General features: G+C 41.3%; 1 protein-coding gene across 2 annotated transcripts in view; it reads left to right on the top strand.

Moving 5' to 3' along the window:
- The first annotated feature begins 4,211 nt into the window (after window positions 1–4,211).
- Window positions 4,212–25,750, top strand: part of CDK18 (cyclin dependent kinase 18) — a 72,332-nt gene continuing 50,793 nt past the window's right edge. Inside the window, exon 1 of one of the 2 annotated variants that reach the window (XM_039338153.1) lies at window positions 4,212–4,512. The gene's annotated coding sequence lies outside the window, so the exon portion shown is untranslated. Of the gene's footprint in view, window positions 4,513–4,543; window positions 4,800–25,750 lie in introns of those variants that run through there. The other variant, XM_039338155.1, reaches the window with a different exon arrangement.

Genomic DNA, 25,750 nt, shown 5'->3' with positions numbered 1-25,750 from the left:
ATGATGGACAGGGCAGACCCTGTGTCTAGTTCCATAGATAATTGAACCCCTTGTAGCTTCACGTTGAGTGACAGCTTTTTCTTCATGGGCTTGTGTGTGCCTGTTCTACAGATGCTTCTTCGCGAAGCGCAAAAACCTAACCTATTCTGGCTGGGGAATCTGGTACCCTTCAGGCGTTCTTCTTGGGGTTGTGCCTTTCGTCGGCCCAGGCACACAGCTGCAATGTGCCCTTGTTTACCGCATGCCCGGCAGGTAGCGGAGCGGAACTTGCAGTCGGTTCTCCTGTGGCGACCTCCACAGCCGATGCACTTGAGCGGAGCTGAAGAGCTTCCCTTCTGGTTCTCTTCTTTCGCGGGGTGTAGACGGTCGACTTCCTCGTCCGGATCCTCCTCGGAGTTTCGTCGGACGTCTTCCTGGTGCACGGACGCACCCTCTGCACTGTTTCTGATCGGCCGCATGTTTTTGACGGCGCCGCCTGCTGCTTCTTCTGAGGTGACTTCCCTTAAGGCGTCTTGGAAGGATAATTCTTCCTTTGCGAAAAGTCTCTTTTGTAGCTCTCGATGCCTTAACCCGCACACGAATCGGTCCCTCAGTCGTTCCTCGAGGTCCTTGAACTCGCAGGGCTTGGCGGCCTTCCGTAACGCGGCGATGTATTCCTTGGCTGACTCACCGGACCGTTGATCCCTCTGTTCGAAGATGTGGCACCATGAGATAACGGACACCTTGGGGTTGAAGTGCTCCTTCAGCAGCTTCTTCAGGTCTGCGTAGCTTACAGACTCTACTGGGACAGGTGCTGCAATGTTTTCTGCGATTTTGAAAGCGTCTTGGCCGCAAACGCAAAGTAGGGTGGCCGCCTTCAAGCTATCTTCCCTCACTTGGTTTGCCTTGAAGTAGTTCTCCATTCTGGATACGTAGGACTCCCACCGCTCTGGATGTGAGACGTCGAATTCCGAAAGCCTTCTGATTTTCGCCATCTTCGGATCTTCAGGAGACGGGTCTATCAGCCAGCCTACCCCCGAATGCGCACCAGATTGGCGGGCAGCTGCCGAGTCGACGCCGTTCCTCTTTCGCCGCTCAGGACTCCTGGGGTAAGCTTACACTTCTTCCTTTCCAGGTAGTGCAAGGCATCCCACCTTCGTCGCCAGTGTTGAGTCCGTGGCGGGAAAACAGACACGAGAAGCAGCTGGAGTTCTCAGTTTCATTTATTCAGCGTTCAGCTTACAGGAAGATGGCTTCAGCCTCGCCCAAACGCCTTGCAGCCTCTTATATAGGCAACTCCCAGGTAAAAGGGTTACTTTTTCCCGCGCCAGCACCCGCGCATGCGCACGGCGCTGGCGACAGCCTGTCTGGTCCCGGGCAGCTTTGCACCTGCCCGGGACTGCCTGCAAACGCCCGAGCCGTTTGCAAGGCTCAGGACATAACACCTATCTCCTCCCACCACTGGTCACTGAGTTTGGAGAGAAATTCCTTAGAAAGTCATTTTTGTAGAACTGAAATTCTCTGCCTCAGCTGCCTGTTGTTTGGACACTGTTTGCTTTTTCAAACGTTTGCAACTGATATTTTTGTTTGGTTTTATTTATATATGTATTCATTTCTATGCATGATTAGGCCAATATTTAGCATGAGTAATTTGATACACAATTATTTTTATTTCTTATTTATTCTTCTTCATTTATTTAGCAGTTGTAGTTTTTACAGTGCCTTTAAATCCTGTTATCCAAAGCTGCCTTCATTTTCAGCCCTTTTCTCCAAGATGTTTTTGAACAACCAGTCCTTTCTGTATGAGCCTGCAAGTTCCTTTAATTTATTTCTCGTACCTTTGTATTCATTCTTTCCAAATTATAGTCTTAAACTATCATTGCAGTGGGCAAAGATTGCTATAATTTCTAATTTCTGATTAGTAGTTTGGGTCAAAAGCATTTCCTGTGACACACTCACAAAACATATGCCCAAACTTGTTAATGTCTTGCAGAATTACTTCTCTTAGTCTGGTTTCTGGAAATTATCTATTTTGAAGTGAAAGCTTTCACTTATAGCAATGTTAAGTTTTCCTGTGTAATTCAAAGTGGATTCTGAAAGAGTTCTTGCCACATACTCCTCTATGAGACCCATGTTGGTATAAGTAGTTAAGGCACCAGGCTAGAAACCAGGAGATGGTGAGTTTGCACACATACACACACTCACACACACACACACACACACACAGAGAGAGAGAGAGAGAGAGAGAGAGAGAGAGAGAGAGAGAGAGAGAGAGAGAGATGGAGAGGGGGGAGGAGAGAAAGAAATAATTTTCCTTATTCTTGTTCATTTTAACTAAGAGTTAATATTAGGTAGGATAGAACTTTCTTATTCATGTATTCTTCTGTCTTTCAATAACATCTACCCTATTCCTCCAATTCAGAATGAATTTAACAAGATTATTCAGATATCTAAGGTGCTTTTTTCATGAGGCAACTGGACTTTCTTGTTTTTCTTTGAAGATATTTCGCTTCTCATCCAAGAAGCTTCATTTCTATGCATTTCTATGCATTAAAGTCTGCCAAACCTTCTTGGATGAAAAGCGTAACGTCTTTAAAGAAAAACAAGAAAGTCCAGTTGCCTCATGAAAAAAGTACCTCTGGGATAATCATGACCTGGATGACTGAGAATCTCCATAGACATTATTCTGATACAGAAAGAAAATATTCCACTTCTTTGAGAGTAGTGAATGGCTGGAAGACATAAGCCCAATCAGCTTTGATTTTAATTCTACTGGTTTCTCAACTTAGTGTTTTAGTTATCTTGCTACTTGATGCAAAGGATAAAGTGCCCCAACTACTACCAGCTAATTCCACATACATAAATCAATTGGAGCAATTCAACTGGAGCAGTTGAACTCAGGGTACTCATGCCAACAAACAGCATTCTCCAATATCTGGTCATAACAGAGTACAGCCACCAGAATGTGTGTTCTTATTAATGAGAATCCTGGGATTCTTTTAATTTTGATTTGTTGACAGATTTTTGTATCAATCTCTGAAAAGACTTCAGTGTTGCAATTGGTCCTCATGATGTTTTTAGTTTCACACCCCTTTCTAATAGATACAAATATGTTCTAAGCTGTCCAGAGTTGCTTAAGATGGATGGCCATATAAATGTTTTAAATAAATAAATAAGGTCCTCAACTAAATGTAGGTAGGCATCTTGCAAGCAAAGTTAGATAAATTAACTGGAAAGGGAATAGCAACAAAAACAGCTTTTGTGACTCAAAGTCATCCACATTACTGTTGTACTGCAAAAGACAGATGAGAATACCTTGGAATATTATTCTGTGAGAGAAGAAGAGATCTCTGTGCAGAGCAAAAGACATCAAAAACCTGGCATCTTGCTTTCTATCTGGATGAAATTAAAGTCTGCCAAGAATGTGAGATAGAGGACAATAATTAGTATGTGAAGATCCTGCATCCAAATTAGGCAAGGTAGATATAGACTGGTAACAGAGGTTCAGATCTTTTTCTACTGTAAGTTTGGACAGGTAAATGTCTACGGAGGTTCTCAGTCATCCAGATCAAAGGTGCTTTTAAAAAAGGCAACTGGACTTCCTTGATATTTCTTGTCCTTGAAACCATTTAATTTCTCAATCAAGAAGCTTCTTCAGTTCTAACTGGTGGGGAATGGAAAGGATTTATTATCTTTGCGGTCGAGCCAATCATTAACACTCTGAGGGGTCGTGGAAACCACTTGGGAGTTAATCTGTGTCCTCAGATTACCTGTCAGATGGAAAGGCAGAAGGAGAACAGGGAAGCTCCCTTGATATTGTCTACTTCGGATAAAGTGAAAACGATAGATCCTTGCCCCTGATCTAATTCAGAGTCTGTACAATGAAGCTCAAGAACGAGCACCTAGTTGAAGCCGGGTATTTTTATTGCTTTCCTTCAAGATCGCTGATTAAATTACTTCTCTTCCTTCGCTCCCCCCCCCCTTTTGTCTAGTTCGTTTTACGCCCGTGGGCACCGTCACATTGCTTTCCACCGCATCTGCACTACAGCAGGCTGCATCTCTTGAATTCCTGCCTTTTCTTCCAACAACAAAATATGGCTCCGTTGACACTACAGGATAAATCCCGCGCCATCCACGCACCCCCCCCCAGGCCCTCCCTCCCACCTCAGGCCACGATGGAGAGGAGGAACCAGCGCCGCGTGAAGCCCTCTGGCCCTCCGCGGGAGGTGGCGGCAGGGTCGCTCCTCCCTTCTGAAGCGCCAGGCTCAGGTTGTTCTTGGAAACCAGAAGCCTCCAGTTCTTCTTTCTGCCCGGATGGGACCTGGTTAGGGAGCGTCATGAATTTCTGCCGGGAGGCGTGGACGTGGGACTTCGCTTCTTCTTCTTTTTAAACGCCAACGGGGGGCAAAAAAGCCGGCGAGGCGGGAGCGAGCCCCTCTCGCTGAAGCAGCGCGTAAGCCAGCACTGCCGTGGCTCCTTCCGTGGGGCTGTTTGCTTTCATTTCAACGGAGTTTCGGTGCAAACCGAGCAAAGGTACGGCGAAGCGCAGCGTGAATGGGGAGGAAGAGGGGAACAGACGCCGTCTGCTCCAGGGCCCTTGTCGTCCCTCCGGCTTCTGCTTTGCTTCTCAGCCGTTCCACAGAGCGAGGCTGTGCCACGCGTGCGGGTGGGCTGCCGAGTTCGGCCAATCCGGAGGCTTTAGAAAGAGCGTGGCGACAAAAACAACTCTTGTGGCTCGACGATATCCGCGTAGCTGAGGGCCCCTCTCGGTCTGATGAATGGTAATTCCGTGCCTCTGTTGTTGCGCTCCCCAAAGCTAGGTAAGAGGACCTGGGAGTGTTTTTCTGTGAAAGGCAGGAAAAGATCCCTGCGTGCAGAAAGCTAGTGGTCAGGGAGATTACACTAGAAACTTCACCCGGATAGCTTGTTTTCTGTATGCATCAGAATCCTGCAAGAAAGCCACTTATTAAAAACTTCACAGTTTAATCACTGCACCCTTTGAGAACAAGGCTGTGCTGCTGGGTTTATCCTTAGATGTTCTGGTCTATTCAAATCATTTCTGCATAGAAGATTTGGGCCTTCAGACTATGAAGATGAACTTTGTTAGCACTAGATTTCATTTTCACTTTGACACCACCCCTCTTTTTTTCCTGATATATTACCTTGGCCTCTGATTTCTTTAACCCCCCTGGACTTTTATCAGGTCTGTACTTTGACCTTCTATAGAGGAAGCTAGCAAGGAAGAGGAAAGGAGAAAAATCTTTGGGAATGTAATTAATTCCCCTTTACCTTATTTCCCTTTTTTACCTACTACCTGTCATATCCTAGCAGGGGATAATCTGCTGGATTTCAGTATAAAGTTTTGATCATGTAAACAATTCACATGGTTCTAGCATCAACAGAGCTGGGTTGTTGTTTTTTTCTGAGTAAATTGAAAATCTGTGTTTAAAATATTTATTTGACTCAGTTGTCTTCGTCAGATTTGACAGGCTTCCCAAATTGGATGACTTAGAAAGTCCTGAACTGCCAGACTAAAACTGAAACCAGCCAAGGATGTTTAAAGCAGCTCCTTACTCTCAGTAACAAAAGAGGGAGTGATTGTTGCACATACATGAGGACAATGGTGGCATTAATTGGGAAAGGCAATGCAGAATATCCTCCAGACTCTTGATATTGATATTTATTTGTGGTTTCTACCAGTCGAGTGAATTGGAACAGTTGGCATGTTGCTCTGAGGGTGATGAAGTAGCTACTATGAGGATGGCAGGCTCTAATAAGAGAAGAGAAATATATCAGGAACCATATTTGGTATAGAGAAGACAGTGGAGCAAAGAAATATATCAGCAACCATATTTGGTCTGAAGCTTAGAAGGCAATTTTAGGGGCCCTGTAAGAAAGACTTTAAAACATTCAGTCACAAACAGACAAATAGGCAATAAGTTCAGAAGGTATATAGGACTACTATACATCTGGGCACAAAAATCAGAACAATAAGTAGATGGCAGCAAAGAGTAAAACATTCAATGTAACCTTTGCAGATCAGACATGATAGCTACAGATTTTCTAGTCATACAGTATTTGTAATGCTTTTTAAAAATTATTTATAAGTTAGGCAGCAAATGTTTCTTCCTCAACATCTTGCTTGGTAATCTTTCAAAAACCAAGATGTTATATAGTGTTCTTTGCCTTCTTTGGAGATCAAAGAAGCCGTTCTACTATTCAGAGATGAGGATCTGATGTAATTTTATTTTAAACTTTGCCTTTATTTCAACAAAACTTTAAATCCAAATAAAGATCTGCTTGCTAAGATGTCATGTGTTTGCTTGGTTCTGTTTTAGTATGTGTTTACTAAGTCTAGCCATGGTTTATGGTTTATAAGCCATAATGAGCTTATTTAAGAATCCAGTTAATTGGACTTAGTAAACAAATGGAGACATAGTATAATGCATTAACTAGATCATAATGTTCCTTTAAAAATATGTTATCCATGTTTTTGCTATGCAGAAATAATCATAGGCTGCAACTTTGTGTATACCTTTCTTTGAAACCAGGAATGATTGATGAAATCTAGACATGTATAGAGTTGTACTTCAAAAAGAAGCCCCTCCCTTCTTTTGTTGAAGCCCTCTTAACACATGACAGCAAATGCTGAACAGGAAGTGTTCAGTGAATGAAGAGAAGCTTGTTCCATTTGCTCAAGTATTTCATGATGGTCTGACTCTCCTCCTGTCTCGCTTTTCATACTAGAGTGCATTGGGTCTGATGTTTTGAATACATTTCATCTCTCTTTGATCCCAATCAATGGAAAACTACTTAACATTTTACATAAGGTTGATAAGTAGCAACAGCAACAGTTGTACTTTGTATCTGTCAGCAGGCTACTTGAAAGATCCTACCCTGTGTCTGTCCAACATGAAAAGCAGAATTATTAGCATTAGACCTTGGACATATGCTGATAAATAAAGGCTTATTCATGTATTTTAATATGAAAGGTTGCTACTGGAGAATTGTTATTCTGGGGTTGGTATCAATGGCCCCTGTCTGCATAAAAAGAGAATTCCAGTTGTTCCAGCATATCTCACCCTTCTGATTTTCTTGACTAATTCACAGACTATTTTGTTTCTGTTTGGGACTTTGTATTCTATAAGAATCATAATCTCGCTTACATAATCATTGGGAGAAAGAAAAGTTTTTGCCAGTGGATATGGATTCTTTCAATCTTTCATTCATTTCCCAAGCTTATTTATAGAGATGAGAATAAGTAAGTTAGAGGCTTGTTATTCTAGGCTTAGGATAATTAATTCCATTGTCTAGGCAATTTTTGATGCTTCAGATGTTGCTAAACTACAAATATGATCTCATATCATCAGCCATGCTGACTGTTGGGCTGCTGGGAATGATAGTTCAGTTCACATCTGTTATGCTGTAAAAGCTGCTTATATCCGCTACGGATTATTATTACTTGATCTTTCTTTAGCATGCATTTAAACATTTAACCTATCCTTTTGTTAAAGACCTGTTTGCCTTATATACATTCTCTGCTTCAATGAACTCTTGAGTTATTCCTGTAGTTATTATTGAATACTTGTAAATTGTTTGTGTTTCTTAGCCAATATTAGTTTCAGAGCCCCAAGAGAAAGTTGCTATCCTGAACAAATTCAGAACTGGACTGAAATGCATAATATATCAGCAGGCGGCTTTGTACTGGCATGTCTTCTGCAGAAACTGCATTGAACATTCACTCTGGGGGCCACTATGCTACCTGTGTTACATCCAGTTAAAGCCATTTGTTCTATATTTATAGCATTGTACTTTACAAATACATATGAGTATTTTATACACAATAACAATTTGTGCTCTTTTCTTTCATATTGGAATCTGGTTTACTTCATTTTTTTGCATTTTATTTACTTTAATGGAAATGGTTTAAGGACTGCAGTGAGAGGTCCCACAGTTAATTCAGAGTCCCTTTATAGTAATTAGCAAAGCAGTTCATATGCTGTAAATAATAAAGCAAGGTAACTACATGCAATTTAAAAGCAAGATCCAGAAATGTAAAGATTTGCCAGAGGTTCCAAGTAGAGCTTTAAAATAGAAGTCAACTCTTAGGAATCAGATCTATCTTCAATTCTTATTTCCTTTTATTTTACCTGTGAGTAATAAAGGGCTTTGTAACTCACTATTGTCTTTGGGGAAAAAAACTCAGAATGACAAAAATATGCATCATTTATAATAGAAGGCTTCTTATCCAGGCATCTAGCAAACTCAAAAGCCTCTGATCCCTTTCAGAATGTCTGCTGAAAACTGAAAGCCCCATTTCCCACCATTTTAAAGTGGGAAACAAAACTGTAGCAATAATCCTACCATAAGTAATTCATAGCTGTTTATTTTTTTTTAAAAAATGATAATTTCCCCACATTGAACTTCATAGCCAAGGTTTAGTGCAGCTCCTGCTCATCAAGGATGTTTACCCTGTGCTATAGCCCTTTTTGCAGCCAAAAATGATGTTAATTTACAATCTGTCTATGACAGTTAGCTATTTATCTTGACACTGAAATATTCTGTTTAAAATAATACTGTGGCCTTGTCATTGCTTTTAGCTTTGTCAAGGCTATGCTATAAGAAGTTGGATTATGATGAGCTAAGAGTGCAAATAGGGGACTACATAAAAATATATCAGCAACAGGAAGACTTTAATGTTCAGATCATTTTCCGTGCCAAATTGTCCTTCCAAATAGTACAAAAGTCCATTCACCAGTATAGGTAGGCCCAGTCAGTCATTAATTTATTTTTTTTAAATCAGTAAGATATTCCAACTTGTAATTCTGGTAGCTAGAGATCCAGGATGTTATGGTGGTTAAAGTACTGGATTGTCACTGGGGACACCCAGGTTCAAGTCCTCCCTCAGTGACAGAAAGTCATTAAATGATTGGCAAAGCACTGGAGAAGAAAACACTCTATAAACAAGTTTGAGCACCTGAACAGAAAATAGGATATAAACATAATAAATCAATAATTATCAGGGAGGCCCAGCTACACATGGTACAGGTTTGGTGACTCCTGAGTCTCTATCAATATATTTAAAAATTCAGGAAACAAACAGAAAAAATTTAGAGGGACCCCCCCATTTTGACCTTCCCTTTATTGGAGAGAAAAAAATGAAAATAAAGTTTTCTCCCAAATCCATGTCTGTCTCAGCCCTCATATCTTTAACTCTATCCTTAATATACAGTATTTTCAATGAGTAGTAGAATATCTCAATAGTGTCTCTCATTACTCTTCAATGTCTTCATAAATGACTTACATGAGGGAATAGAAGGGGAACTCATCAAATTTGCAGATGATACTAAACTGGCAGGAATAGCCAACATCCCAGAAGACAAGCTCAGTATTCAAAAGGATCTTGACAAACTTGAGCAATGGGTCCTTTCCAACAAAATGAACTTTAATGTGGAGAAAAGCAAAGTTTTACATTTAGGCACGAAAAATCAAAGATATAAGTACAGATTAGGTGAGACCTGGCTCAAAAACATTAACTGTGAGAGGACCTTGGAGTCCTAGTGGATATTCACTTGAATAAGAGCCAGCAGTGTGCAGCAGCAGCTAAAAAAGCTAATACAAACCTGGGTTGTATAAACAGAGGCATAGAATCAATGTCACATGAAGTATTGGTACCACTTTATAAAACCCTAGTAAGACCACACCTGGATTACTGCAACCAATTTTGGTCACCATACTACAAAAAAGATTTGAGACTTTGGAAAAACTTCAGAGAAGAGCAACTAAGATTATCAAAGGCCTGGACACTAAAACATATGAAGAATGGCTGCAGGAATTGGGTTTGGCTAGTCTAAAGAAAAGAAGAAATAGGGGTGACATGATAGCAGTATTCCAGTATTTCAGGGGCTGCCACAAAGAAAAGGGGTTAAATTATTTTCCAAAGCACCAGAAGGCAGGACAAGAAACAGTGGTGAGAAACCGATCAAAGAGTGAATAAACCAGGAATTAAGGAGAAACTTCCTAGCAGTGAGGATAATTAACCAGTGGAACAGCTTGCCTTCAGAAATCATGGGTGCTCCATCACTGGAGATTTTTAACGAGAGACTAGACAGTCACTTGTCTGAAATGGTATAGGTTCTCCTTCTTGAGCAGGGGGCTGGACTAGAAGACCTCCATGGTCCCTTCCAGCTTCTACTCTACTCTACTCTACTCTACTCTACTCTACTCTACTCTACTCTACTCTACTCTACTCTACTCTACTCTACTCTACTCTACTCTACTCTGTTCTGTTCTGTTCTGTTATTCTATCTATTATTCACAAAGATATCATAAAAATCTGTAGCAAAACAGGAATCTTCCCTTCATATCTCCTTCTACCACTTGCTTGAAATCCACATTTTATTTAATATCTATTTAGTGTATGTATGTATGTATGTATGTATGTATGTATGTATGTATGTAGAGAGGGAGAGAGAGAGAGAACTGTGTCAAAGTGATAAATAATCTGTCTATATACCCAGTGAATCTGCTTCCTCAGATTTTCTTACAATGCTCTACCCTTTCTTTTGCAAAAGGAAATGAAAAACAGAATGTCTGCTCTTGATGTTGTACAGTATGTTGATCTTGGTCCTGCAAACAATTAGGTTTTGCAGAGCTATCAGTACACTAATCACTTGCAGTATTTTTCAAAAAATTCCAAACAAAGTTCCTTTTAAGATAGTCTTTCTCTTTCTGACTCTTGTTACTACAGCCTATGTTCCAAGGCACTTGGAAACTAAAAGAAAAACGGTGCATGCTCACTACTTATAAAGGCCTAAGTTTTAGTTCAATGGGATTGGATGAAATATTTTAGATGGTAGCATAGCTGGTCAGTTAGTAAGAACTGTAAACAGAAAAAAACCCTCTGTATTAAAATATTTTGTTGAAGGACCACTCATTAAGAATTCATTTGGGTCGAGGTTTAATGTTCAGATTTGTTTCCTGTACCAGAGTTTCATAATAGGGTATATTAAATACAATAAATATGAATACTTCCAGCACAAGAAAGTTGGCTCAATACTGAGTGCCTTCATCAGTCATCACACTTTCAGGAAATGAAAATAAATGGAAGATAAAATCTTGAGGATTGTTTGATATCTCAATATTAATTTTGCAACTGGAAGATTGAACCTGATTTTAAAAAATGGTAATACAATAGTTGCAATGGTGTCCATGTAATTCTAGGATTCCAGGTTAGATTCTACTGAAAAGCAGATTGCTGCCATCAGCTAAATATGATGAATTCCAATCTTCCTCCAAATTTTGGAAGGTGTAGAAGAGATACGAATTATCTTTGCAATTGTGTATATCTTTTTCTCCAGCTTCAAAATTTAGACTCAGTAATGTTGAAATACACGGAGCATCTTAGCACTCAAAGTTCTTGCCATCGTTATGATTCTGGAGCTAGAGGGGTTGACAGAACCTATGCCTATTCTTCTAGGGTGTCAGAAATGTCTCAATTTTAAACATTCCCACTTCAGTTTCACAATAGAAGCTGGGGACAGGAATAGGTCATTGTTTCTGGACATTACTGATGTTGCCTTGACTAATAAAACCAGCCCAAAATCTAGACCTAAAAATGTAAAGTCAGAGCTATTTCTAAATGTACTTCCAGATGATGGAATCTTCAGTTAATTAATTAATTAATTTGCTGCCCACCTTGTGATTCTGGCGATTCTGAGTGGCTTACCTCAAGATAAACCCCACAAACATTCAACAATTAAAAATGTAAAAACAGAGCAAGATTACAAAAATTAAAACAAACTAAAAACAAAGGTTTGGAGGGGAAAGTCGGGGTGCCTTCTCTGTTATGCACCAACCACCTCTGGCCAACAGCTTGTCCTTCCGAAGGCAGCTGGCATAGGGAGGTTTTAAGGCCTTTCCTGAAACCGAAAAGAGAGGGGGAAGATCTTACCTCCTGTGGCAAGATGTTCCGAAAAGCAGGAGCTGGTGTAGAAAAGGCCCTTTTCCTGGATCCCACCAGCTAGAATTCCTTTTAACTGATGGGATCACAGTAGGCCCCTTCGCCCAGCACAAGTGGAATGGTCCAGTCTCATTGGGAAAAGATGGTTCCACAGATATCCTGTACCCATACCATAAAGGCTGGTCTTCCTATATCACAAATGCTGAGTCACATATCTCATAGTGGTAAAATTCATTTGTCCAAAGACTTCCATCTTCTACCAAAATCAAAGAGTGCAATCCAAAATTATAAGGGCTCTTAACCCAATATGGTTAAACTGTTATCTGGATTTCTGCGAATGATAAAAATGATATTTATAATTATCACAGATGCTTTCTTTTTCTCAGGAATGGAAGAATAATGAAGGTCTTTAAAAGTGAGTTTGTTTGTTTCTCTGCCACCCGCCTCACTTTACAAATGCTATTTATTTATAGAACATGTCTGGAGGTAGCCATGCTCAGGGAAATGTGTGGGGCCAAATTGTGACAGTTAGTTTTCCAGTAGCCTGGAGAGAGAAAATGGTGTGGAGTTACAAAATGAGTATGAAGCAAAGGAAATACATTGTTTCTTATATTTAAAACTCCATATCTGCATATCTTGATGCACCCACTTTGCTTCAGTAAGACTGACATTAATTAAAAAGCATTATAAAGAAATCATGAACAAAAGATCAAAGGGAAGATTTTGTTCTTTGTTTTAAATAAAATAGAAGTAGGAATGAGCATGTGGTTCTGTAAGGCGAAACAGATGAAATGTATCAACTAAAACACAATTTAGAATATTCTTAAACAAAAAATATAAGGTACTAGACAAAAGAAGACAGAAAGAATGGGGATATCTGCATAAAAAGAACCACTCTGAAAAGCTTAACTGTTATAGTCTATTTGTCAATAGTCAAAGTAATATATAGATCATTAAAATGGCACCGGGCTATAATCTATCAAAATACAAGAAGGATAGCTATATTTGTTATTCATTATGCTCCCTTTTTATGTATACAGAAAAGAATGAGAATTAAAATAAATAACTTCAGAGGAGCAAAATGTTTAAGGGAAACACCAATCCACCCTGCCCTAGGTTTGCCAAGTACTCCCTTCTCTCTCCTTGTATGGGTAGTCCTTAACTTACAACAGTTCATTTAGTGACTGTTTGAAATTACAACAGCACCAAAAAAGCCTTTGCAGTTGTTCAGTTAGTAACACAGTTGTTAAGTGAATCTGACTTCCCCATTGAATTTGCTTGTCAGAAGGTTGCAAAAAGGGATCACATGACCCTGGGACGCTGCAACTGTCATAAATATGAATCAGTTGCCAAGCATCCAAATGTAAATCACATGACCCTGGGGATGCTGCAACAGTCATAAGTGTGAAAAATGATCATACCTCACTTTTTTCAGTGCCGTTGTAACTTCAAACAGTCACTAAGCGAACTGTTGTAAGTCAAGGACTACCTGTATTTTATCTCTTTTTTTTTCTTTTTTTCTTTTTTTCTTTTTTTAATTGGTCATCAAGTTTTTGACACCTTGCTAGGTGACTGGTGGTACTCGAATATTTATTGTTGTTAGTTGCGAAGTCATGTCCGACCCATTGCGATCCCATGGACAATGTTCCTCCAGGCCTTCCTGTCCTCTACCATCTTCTGGAGTCCATTTAAGCTCACGCCTACTGCTTCAGTGACTTCATCCAGCCACCTCATTCTCTGTCGTCCCATTCTTCTATTGCTCTCAATCTTTCCCAGCATTAGTCTCTTCTCCAGTAAGTTCTTTCTTCTCATCAAACTCAAAGTACTTGAGTTTCAATTTCAGGATCTGGCCTTCTAAAGAGCAGTCAGGGTTGATCTCCTCTAGGACTGACCGATTTGATCGCCTTACAGTCCAAGGGACTCGCAGGAGTCTTCTCCAGCACCATAGTTCAAAGGCCTCAATTCTTTTGCACTTAGCCTTTCTTATGGTCCAACTTTCACAGCCATACTCGAATATTGCCATAACCTAAAAATGCTACAATCTGTGAAAAGGTTGAAAAGCCCTTGTTTGAGCTGAGTATTCCTAAAATTCGCATTTCATGACATGGAAATACAAACTCTGCAGTATTTCCAATGCTGTACTATGGTCACTTAAAGGATACTTCAATACAATGTATTTTCGCTCAAACTCTTCCCTCTCCCTTTCCTCAAAAACCAGCATGAAGCTTTTGCCAGCTTCAGAATACTGAGAACAGGCCAGGAACACTAGGAGACCATCTGTCCTTCCTCCAATGAGCAGTAGGAGACTTCAAAAAATGGAACTGGAACAGTTATCTCATACCTGAGCTGCTGAGCTGGAGGTAAAAAAAGATCTTTGTCCCCACTCCACACGCATACAGGAAAGTAAAGATCTAATCCCATTCTTATCCAAATGTTCAGCACATGCTGCATTTTATATCATTTGCAAAAACAAAATGAGCAGTGGTTACCAGGTAAAGGAAAGCCACACTGTGCAAAGGCTCTGTTTGATCTGTTTCTAGTGGCTATGATGCAGATAACGATGGCATTTTTGCAAGTAGGTGCTTTTCACAGTAGCTCTAACCATGTTTGGAGTTTGTGGTGAAGACCATCTCTGTGTGGGTGTTGAGTATGGGAGTATAATTCTGTAGTTTGCATGGAGCTCAGATGCAGCAAGATGGGCTTCAGTGAAAATTCAAGATAGGTTTTTGTTTTCACAAAGATTATGAAATTGATTAGAGATTGGATTTATTAATAAGATTGCCTGTATTATTTTCACAGCATAATTGTTACCTCTTAGTCAGGAATTAGGCAGTAACAAAGCCAAGAGTAAAGCCAATAGAAAAACAGACTGCCCTCAGTACTCAAAACTACATGGAAAAAAAGTCTGGAGTTATTGTTTCAGATACAGTAAACCAGTGCAGAGTCCGAACAGCTAGTTCAGCCTTCACAGTGAACTAATCCCATAAGGATGGCAAATCCAGTGGCAATTCTGTAGTGGTCCAAAGAAGGGACACAGAAAGTAAATTCTTTCAGGACTTCAATTTCAATAAAGTACTCACCACAGTCTGCTATAGGAACATAGCTGAGACCTGTAGATTGCTGTTGATAGTACTAAACCTTTCCTCCTCAAGAGTTATTCTATAACCTTAACTTGTGCTTCTTTAAAAAAAAATACATATTTTTCTATGAGTTTTGATGTTGTTGGTGGAGCATCTTAGCTTTTAGCATTTGTCATATTGTAGATAGTAGATGCTTTCAAATTCATTTTAGTGGACTATCTTGATCTTGACTTAATTGCTGTTGTCAGACACTAAGAATTTTCATCGTTATTTGCAATTATAATAATCCTTCTCTGAGGCATTGTGTGAGGCATTACATTGTGCTAAATGGTTTAATAGTTGGGTTTTTTTATCTAGCGTAAAACTTTGATGAAGGGCTGAAATAAAAAAGTTATGAATCCTGACATGGTTAAAAAGCATATTCTAACAGATCTATTAGAATTACAACTCTAGAATTTCCAGTTAGAATGGCCCAATTGTAATTATGGACTATCTGGAGAAGACCGTGTTTGGGAAGACTGTTTCTAACAGCATCTTTTAACATAATAAGGTAATAATTCAGAATAATTTCTGAAAAGATTAGATTCTTTTAATGAGGGCTAGCATTTATATAGATGAATACCCTCTTTATCAAAATAGGTGAGGTTGGGAAAGCATGCGTGTCTTTGCTTCTGAAATTCTTTTGAGTATAGTTCTAGAAGCTTTGCTCTGAATCTCATGGCCAGGTAGAAGGAAGTCAAAAGAATGGAGCTAATAATAGCTAATAATAGAGCTACTATCAAACTTCCTTGATAGGGATGCATTTGGGGATCCCTCCCCCACAAGCTTCTTTCTTTCCATCCTCTGGCCAGAGCTGACGCATTTTTAGAATAATGTTTCTCTTGTCAGATCTCCCATGATATCAGAGTTGGTCCCATTCTGTTCTGTTTTCAGAGAGTTATCATGGTGACAAATAGGGAGAGACAATTCAGAGTCCACTTGCTTGCTTATTTGTTTTGCTAGTCTAATCATAACCAAATCTGAGCAGCTTACAGACATACAATCAGTAGTAAGATTAAAACAATATATAATAACTCCATGCCATTACAACAAAATCCTCATCAATGAGAACAGTGATGAGTGCAATGCAGACATGCCATCCAGAATCACTTAGTTGAGATGGACGGTATAGAAACATGGTTAATAAATAAAATAACTACATATTCAATTCCAGGAGGATACAAAATTAATGGCATTGAAAAGCGCTCTAGGGATGTGAGAAGGGAAGGGGAAGGGATTTGGGGGGGGGGTTACCTCTGATTACCATGGTTTGGCTTGGACCTGTTACCCTGTTCTTAGAACTGAAGAAGCTTCTTGGATGAGAAGCAAAACAACTTCAAGGAAAAGTCCAGTTGCCTTTTGAAAGAGCACCTCTGGGACAACCATAGCCTGGATGATTGAGAATTACATAGACAAGAGAGACAATTACATAATTTCTTTCCAAGATTCCAGTGGGTTGAGGAAAAAATATTTTGCTATGCTCAATATTCCATGAACTGCTCAGTTTGTTCATTTCATTTATAAAAAGTATTTCAAAGCTTACATTTTAGGCTGCAGAAGTTCCACTTATTATAGTAAGAATTATTTTCATACTGTCCTAACATCTTGTGTTTAGTGTATCATGAAATGTTGGTATGAAAGAAGTATGAATTTTGCCATTAGTCTTGTGTACAGCAGCATAATTATACATGTGTTAGAACTGGTTTCAGTGACTATAGCTATGAAAAAATGATAATGAAGAAAATGGTTTAGATTCCTCATTCAACAACCTGAATTTAAAGAAGTGTGTTGGGAAGCAGCCATAATATAATTCAAATCTTTTATTACCGGTAGTCCTTGATAAATGTTTCTTTGCACAGGAAACTTCAGAAAAGCAACTTGAAATTATGAACACTATATTTTTATCATGTGCTATGAAGGCACATAAGTATTACCTTCTATCAGTGCTTTTGATCATCTTTCCAGGTTCCAAAATATTATGGTGAAGGACAGCTGACTAATGATCTGCAGTTGACTAAAGAAAAGGTTGTAGCCTCTGTGGGAGACTGGCCTGTTACTTTTCTCTCCAAATAAATCTCTGAATGGATGAGTAGAAAGTGAACATGCAGAAACCATGATATGAATAAGAAAGGGGAAACTCAGTTTTAATTCTCTGGATAAATTTAACAAGTTCTCAGAATTCTCAGGGGGAGGAGAGAGGGAGCTGTATCATCGTATCATGTTATTAAATATTAATAGTGCTATTAAAAGACAGATACTGTTGTCTCGTCAGATAATTTACATGGTCATGGAAAGCTGTGGAGCTGCACTGATTGGTCCTTCAGCAATCTAGCCTTTAATATATATATATATATATATATATATATATATATATATATATATATATATATATACACTTAATGGTTATAAAAATACAAATCCCGGGCATATTTGTTCAATGATGCAATATTCGATCTCCGGGAAGAGTATAATCCAGTTATTTATTGTTAAAACCACATTTAAAACAATAAAAACAGTTATATACAAAAATTAAGGTTAGAGTGTAAAAGAGAGAGGGTGGAACAGGCAAGGTTGTCACAGGCAATCAGAAAGAGTGGCCCTGTCATGAGGGCAATGAGTAGGCAATTGGATCAGCAAGGGGATAAAAAGAACTTCCCACCCCCTAAGCCCCACTCTGAGGACGCTGGCAGAGGACCAGCGAAAGCTAAGTTGTTTTAATTTTTGTATATAACTGTTTTTATTGTTTTAAATGTGGTTTTAACAATAAATAACTGGAGTATACTCTTCCCGGAGATCGAAGATTGCATCATTGAATATATATATATATGTAGGTCTTTGTTTGTTCGGGTTTTCTCCCGCGTAAAATTGGAAGTGATAATCACCAACATCCTCTGCACCAGCAAGCCACCCAAAAGCAACTTACCCAAAGAGGAACAGACAGCACTACGTAACCTGAAAGAAGACACCAGCATAATAATCCTACCAGCAGACAAGGGCAACGCCACGGTGGTTATGAACACATCTGACTACCAAACCAAACTAACCAACCTACTCCAAGACTCCACATACAAACCCCTAAATACAGATCCCACCACCTACCTGGAAAAAACCACCAGATCCAAAATAAAAGCCTCCCCATTAGCGAAGAGATCCAGCAAAGAATCATTCCCAGAGAGAAATCATCCAGATGCCCCAAACTCTATGGTCTCCCCAAGATACACAAAGAAGGAACCCCACTCAGACCTATAGTCAGCTCCATAGGCTCACCTCTACAAAACCTAGCCAAATTTCTCGCCAAACAATTATAGCCCTATGCTGAATCCATCACCTCACACGTAAAAACTCATTCCAGTTTATAGAGATCATAAAGAAACAAAACCTACAGCCCAGCGACCTACTCGTGAGCTTCGATGTCATATCCCTCTTCACCCAAGTGCCTATCAAAGAAGCCTTGACAGCTATCCAAAACAAATATAACCCCCCCAAACACATCTTAGATCTGACCAACCACTGCCTATCCAACACATACTTCATCTATAATGGACAAAAATACAAACAAACAGAAGGAGCACCCATGGGATCACCCCTCTCACCTGTCATTGCCAACCTCTACATGGAACACTTTGAAACCCAAGCTCTAGAAAAATCGGATCACAAACCCAAACTCTGGCTCAGATACGTAGACGACACCTTCATAATCTGGCCACATGGGAAAGAAAAACTGGACAACTTCCTCACACACCTCAACAGCCTACACCCCAAAATACAGTTCACCATGGAAACAGAAGCTAACAACCAACTTCCCTTCCTGGATGTCTTAGTCTACAAGAAATCCAATGGCTCCCTAGGACACACCATCTACCAGAAGAAAACACACACAAACCGCTATCTGCACGCTCTCTCACACCACCACCCAGCACAGATCAACTCTGTAGCCAAGACACTCATCTCCAGAACAAAACGCTTAGCTGACGAACAACACCTAAAAACCGAACTACACACTCTCACCAATGTACTAACATCCAATGGATTCCAAAGAAATAAGATTACAAACCTAATCCAAAAAGAAACCCCCACTAAAATCCAAGACGAAGAACAAGAAAACGGCAAAGCCCTCCTCCCATACATAAAAGGCACCACAGACAGAATCAGTAAGATCCTCCATAAACACAACTCAAAACAGCATTCTGCACAAACAGAAAAATATCCACCATCCTAGAAACCCCAAAGATAAAATTGAATTAGAAAACAAGGAGTATACGAAATCCCATGCACCACTTGTCCCACCACATACATCGGACAAACCAACAGAAGAATAAGTGCACGCATTGAAGACACATAAGAACTCAGTCAAAAAAGAGGAACCAACATCTTCCCTGGTCCAACACCTTAAAGCCACAGGACATGAAATTGACTTTAAAAATACCAGAACATTGCCAAAAGTGAACATTTTAATAACAGAATAATCAGAGAAGCCATCGAGATAGAAAAACGCCCACACAGCATGAACAAGCGAGATGATACCTCCCGCCTACCAGCCATTTGGAAACCCGCCCTTATTGACAAACGACTCCCTAACACAAAAAATGATACCAGACCCACACTCACAAAAACCACACAGGATGTCACCACCACACATCCACGCAAAAAGCAAACCCAAAGCCACACCGATGATGAGGCACGACCACAAACCAGAAGCCAGACCACAGCTGCATCATTAGCCACTTTAAACCCCTCCAATCCATACATGAAGCAAACTGACACCCTCATGAAGATGAGCACGACCACGAACGCGAAGCCAAAAAATAGCAAGGCAGCCCAAAATCTTAAACCCCTCTGCAACTCAGACTAACCTGAGCACAACCAAACAGAACACTCCCCCAGCCAATCAGCACAGAGCACAGCCAACCCCCAGCCAATCAGAGCACAGCCAAGCCCCTAACCAATCAGAACCACACCTCCACCCAATCAGAACACAGCCAAGCTCCCACCCAATCAGTTCATACCCCCACTGGCAGAAGAAGAAACAGCTAAGACCACACATTACTGCTCGAAGCATGAAGCTGAAAACACCAGCCTGAAGATGACGAATGGGACTTCGTCAAAACGTCGCCAAGACACTTCCAATTTTACGTGGGAGAAAACCCAAACAACCAAAGACATATATATATATATATATATATATATATATATATATATATATATATATATATATATATTCAATGATGCAATCTTCGATCTTCGGGAAGAGTATACTCCAGTTATTTATTGTTAAAACAATATTTAAAACAATAAAAACAGTTATATACAAGGTTAAAACAACTTAGCTTTCGCTGGTCCTCTGCCAGCATCCTCAGAGTGGGGCTTAGGGGGTGGGAAAGTTCTTTTTATCCCCTTGCTGATCTAACTGCCTACTCATTGCCTGCGTGACAGGGCCACTCTTCCTGATTGCCTGTAAAAGAACTTTCCCACCCCTTAAGCCCCACTCCAAGGACGCTGGCAGAGGACCAGTGAAAGCTAAGTTGTTTTAACCTTGTATATAACTGTTTTTATTGTTTTAAATATTGTTTTAACAATAAATAACTGGAGTATACTCTTCCCGGAGATCGAAGATTGCATCATTGAATAAATATGCCCGGGATTCGTATTTTTACAACCATTAAGGATGTATGTATGTATGTATGTATGTGTGTAGGTCTTTGGTTATTCGGGTTTTCTCCCATGTAAAATTGGAAGTGTCTTGGCGATGTTTCGACGAAGTCTCATTCATCATCTTCAGACTGGTGCTTTCGGCTTCGTGCTTCTAGGAGCAATGTTTTTACGTGGGAGAAAACCCGAATAACCGAAGACCTACATACAAGCACCCGCAAAAACCTCAGAAAACATATATATATATATATATATATATATATATATATATATATATATATATATACACATACATACACACATACACACATACATATATACATATACATATACATATACATATACATATACATATACATATACATATACATATACATATACATATACATATACATATATATATATATATATATATATATATATATATATATATATATGTCTTTGGTTATTCGGGTTTTCTCCTGCATAAAATTGGAAGTGTCTTGGCGACGTTTCGACGAAGGCCCATTCGTCATCTTCAGGCTGGTGTTTTCAGCTTTGTGCTTCGAGGAGCAAATATCACATATCACATTCCCGTGCAACTCAGACTAACCTGAGCACAACAAAGCCCCCACCCAAACAGAACACAGCCAACCCCCCATCCAATCAGAGCACAGCCAACCCCCATCCAATCAGAGCATAGCCAAGCTCCTAACCAATCAGAACACATAGCCAAGCTCCTAACCAATCAGATATATATATATATATATATATATATATATATATATATATATATATATATATATATATATATATCTTCTAAGCAATCAAAAAACACGTGAGCACCAGGAATATTATAAAACTATAAAAGTTTAATACAATAAATCACCTAGCTGATCCAGAAGGGCCCGGGACAGCAACAGGACTCCCTTCGACCTGAGGATCTAGTGAATCTGTTAGAGACATGCCTGAAAACGTATTTCACGTTTCAGGACACCACGTTTGAGCAGGTCAAAGGCACACTCATGCGGTCCCTGATCTCGAGCGTCATAGCGGAGGCTGTGTTGCAGCAGTTAGAGCACGTAGCGATGGCCCAGTATCATTCCAGATTCTGGGCCCGCTACGTAGATGACACGTTTGTGGTCATTAAAAGGAGTCAAAAAGCTGACTTTGTGGGCATACTCAACTCAGTATACCCGGACATCCAGTTTACAGAGGAGGAGAAAAACCAGGGTATTTTGGCGTTCTTGGACGTACTCGTCCACCGCCAATCGGATGGAACCCTGAGGACAAGGGTGTACCGTAAACCAGTGGTTCTCAACCTTTTTAATGCCGCGACCCCCAACCGGTCGTAAGTTGAGGACTACTCAACTGGTGCAGCACCATTTGCAGACTGGGACTTTTGGCGGGCTCAGCAGGGCAGAGACAGCCTGGACAATTCCTATTGGCTTTTGAAAGCCAATAGAATTAGACTCTATTCAAGAGAGTCTATTCTATTGGCTTTCAAAAGTCAATAGAATAAAAGGGAGGAGCACAGCTAAGGAAAAGGGGGGGGGAAATGGCGGACTGCATTGTTTGGCGACCCCCGTGAAATGGTCGTTCGACCCCAAATGGGGTCCCGACCCACAGGTTGAGAACCACTGCCGTAAACATACACATACTGATAGAGTCTTCCATTATGGAAGTAACCACCCTATTGCCCACAAGGTCAGTTGCATTAGAACACTATTCAGACGAGTAGACTCCCACTGAAATACAACCAGAGCTAAAATGGAAGAAAGGAAACATCTCTTCCATATATGTAGATACAATGGCTATCCAACAATATTCGTTAAGTGCCACAGTATACTGCCCAAATCCTGGAAAACTCACGGATAGAAGAATTACCATCACAGGCAATCCGTGTTACTCTCTCTTACATCAGTAATGTTTCAGAGGCACAGCTAGACTGCTAGCACCACATAATGTGAAGGTGGCACATAGACCCAACCAAACACTACACTCCAAGATTATGCGGCCCAAGGATCCACTCCCCACCGTGGAAAAATCAGTGATCGTATATAGGATCGACTGTAAAGACTGTTCCAGCAACTATGTGGGAGAAACCTCCAAGAGAGTGAAAACCAGGATCCACGAACACAGGTTAGCCGTAAAAAGGGGAGAACAGTACTCTCAGATCTGGACATATATAGCGGAATCCGGGCACAGATTTGATTTTGATAATGTACATGTCATAGCCAGTGATAACACAAAAGGGGGCCGGTTGCTCAAGGAAGCCTGGCTCTCAGATGGAGACTCTATCAACCAGCATATTGACTTGTGCCCAGCACATCTGACACTGACGGCATGGAGTATGTGTGATCGCCAATCCCGGTGGAAGCAATCTGACATCACACCGCGGGTCCTGGGGAAGGACACCATGGAGGAGAGGAGTCCCTCACCCCAACATCTCACGAACATCCAGGTGGGGAGTAATCAACAGCCAAAGGACCCCCCCGACCCCGAGGGCATACACACGCTCCCAAAAAGCGAAGAGACTACCGGGTAGCGAAAGAACAGCAACCAATGAGCCAGAGATCCTCCCACGTCTCCCAAAGCGCCTAGGAGGAGTGACGCCACCCATGGACAGCCAGACGGAGGATAACCAACGACTGAGAGGCTTCCCCTCCACCTCCACCCCCACCCCCACCCCGAAAGCTCACATGCTGTCCCGAAGAACAAGGGGACTATCGAGTGATGAAGAGACAGTGGCCAACGAACCAGGGACTCCCCCGTGCCTCCCAAAGCATCTGGGAGGGGTAGTACCATCTACGAACATTCAGATGGGGGATAATCAAGGATCTAAGGACCCCCCACCTAGGGAGCACATATGTGCTCCCAAAGAACAAAGGGGATGTCAGGCAGTAAAGGGATGACGACTAACGAATCTAGGATTCCACTGGACCCCCCGTATGTGGAAGACGGGAGGAGCCAGCTCGAGGCAGCGATAGACCGATCGCACCCGAGAAGGGGGAGGCTGACTACATCAACCTGCCCCATGGGGACGGCCCGATTGTGCCAACGGGAGCCACGTAGTGACGCTCGAGACGCCCGAGATGATACAGAGACCAACAACATTAGAAATGGGGGGGGAGAAAGCAGATGCCAGACAGGACAACAGCCACAAGAACGAGGACCGTGTGGGTAGAAGGGGGAGGCTGGAGAATAAGAATCAATGGGAGGTGTTAAGGGCGCAGTCCCATAAGAGAAAAGATGGCAACTGGGATGTGGATGGGGGATATAGAAAGGAGGAAGGGGAGAGAAAACATAGCATAGCAGGACAGCCCGGACAAGGGGGGAGAAAGTGCGAGAAGAGATGGCAGTTGAGAGATGCGGAGCTCCTGACTAACCAAAAAAGGAGGGGAGAAAACTCCCCCAACTTAGGACCACATGAGGGGGGAATGCACAACAATATACACGTAGGCAGGAGATGCAAGAAAAGCACAGTCACTGATATGGAAGTTACGACTAGAGCACAGCTTAGCCAATTGGGACCAGTGGCGAGATCTAGGAGCCGGGTGCATGCAACGCTTTATCTATAAATGAACTCTCCCAACGACTAACATTGTACCCTGACGATGTCAGCAGTGACCGACGAAAGCTAGGTGATTTATTGTATTAAACTTTTATAGTTTTATAATATTCCTGGTGCTCACATGTTTTTTGATCGCTTAGAAGATGAATATACCCAGGAATCATACTTTTATTTTTAACATTATTATTGATAACTATGACAGAGCAGTGTTGCTCATGGCTAGGAGATGAGAGAAGCTTACATGCCGTATCGCAACAAACTATTGCAAACTGGCTTTCTTGCACAACTACATTAAGGAGGACCTTCCCCCCAAATCGCTGAGGAAGAAACCTGCCATTGATTCCATGGAGTGCCGGCAGGCAGTCTGCCAATTCCAGCACCGGACCATGCAGGCGCTTATTAATGACTTGCATAGGCGCATTGACAGTTTAACAAAATGGACTCAAGATCATCGTGAACGATGCCGCATGGAACTTGTGAGTCAGCATTTCCAAGCGCTAGATCAGCATATCCGGCAAACCCTCAAAAAGACAAGCCAGAGCACGACAGAGAAATTTCAGCATAGTACTGACGCACTACGGGAACTGGATAAAGACAACCCCCCCCAACAGACTGGTATGTAACCTGTCAAAGAAGACACTGACCCGCCCACAGCTCACCCTGTTGCAGCAAGACTCAGGGTGTAATCTTATGGACGCGCACACCCTGGACTTCGTGGCAGCATTGGAACCTACATATACCGCATTGGAGCAGGGGAGGAAATAAAGAACTCCATCAGGCACCAGGTAACAGGACTGCTGATGGGTCATAGACGCTACCAAACGCTGTCCAAAAAAGAAATGGAGGCCATGGAACAGCTTAGGAAAGACAACTCCATTGTCGTGTTGCCTGCAGATAAGGGGAGGGCTACAGTGGTTATGGATAGAATGCAGTATACCAACAAAGCATTAGAACTACTCAAAGATACAACAGTGTACAAGGTCGTGGATAGGGACCCCATGACCGCACTTAAAAACCACATTAATAAGATACTTAATGGCCTCAAACGTGGTAAGAGGTTAAGCGAGGACACCCTTAGGAAGCTACGCCCTAATGACTCAGCGCTAGCTAGATTCTACGGGTTGCCCAAGATTCACAAGGAAGAGGTCCCTCTTCACCCCATTGTCTCATTTAGGGACACCCCGACCTCAGGTCTGGCCAAGTGGCTGAGTGATCGTATCAGCCATTTGGTCAGTGACAGCTCCACCACTGTGAAGTCAGAGGAGGAGTTCCTGGACAGAATTAAAACCCTAAGGATAGAGGAGGATGAGGTGATGATGTCCTTTGATGTTGTGTCACTCTTCACCTCTATCCCGCAGGGCTGGCTGTCACAGTAATAAGGGACCTTCTGATCCAGAAGGGCCCGGGACAGCAACAGGACTCCCTTCGACCTGAGGATCTAGTGCAGTGGTTCTCAACCTTTTTAATGCCGCAACCCCCAACCGGTCG

The sequence above is a fragment of the Crotalus tigris genome, unplaced genomic scaffold (genome assembly GCF_016545835.1).
Source record: "Crotalus tigris isolate CLP2741 ecotype Arizona unplaced genomic scaffold, ASM1654583v1 scf7180000017692.518282, whole genome shotgun sequence".
NCBI classification, from domain to species: domain Eukaryota; kingdom Metazoa; phylum Chordata; class Lepidosauria; order Squamata; family Viperidae; genus Crotalus; species Crotalus tigris.
The sequence above is the reverse complement of the archived record's forward strand: the minus strand, read 5'-3'. Positions and strand labels throughout refer to the sequence as shown.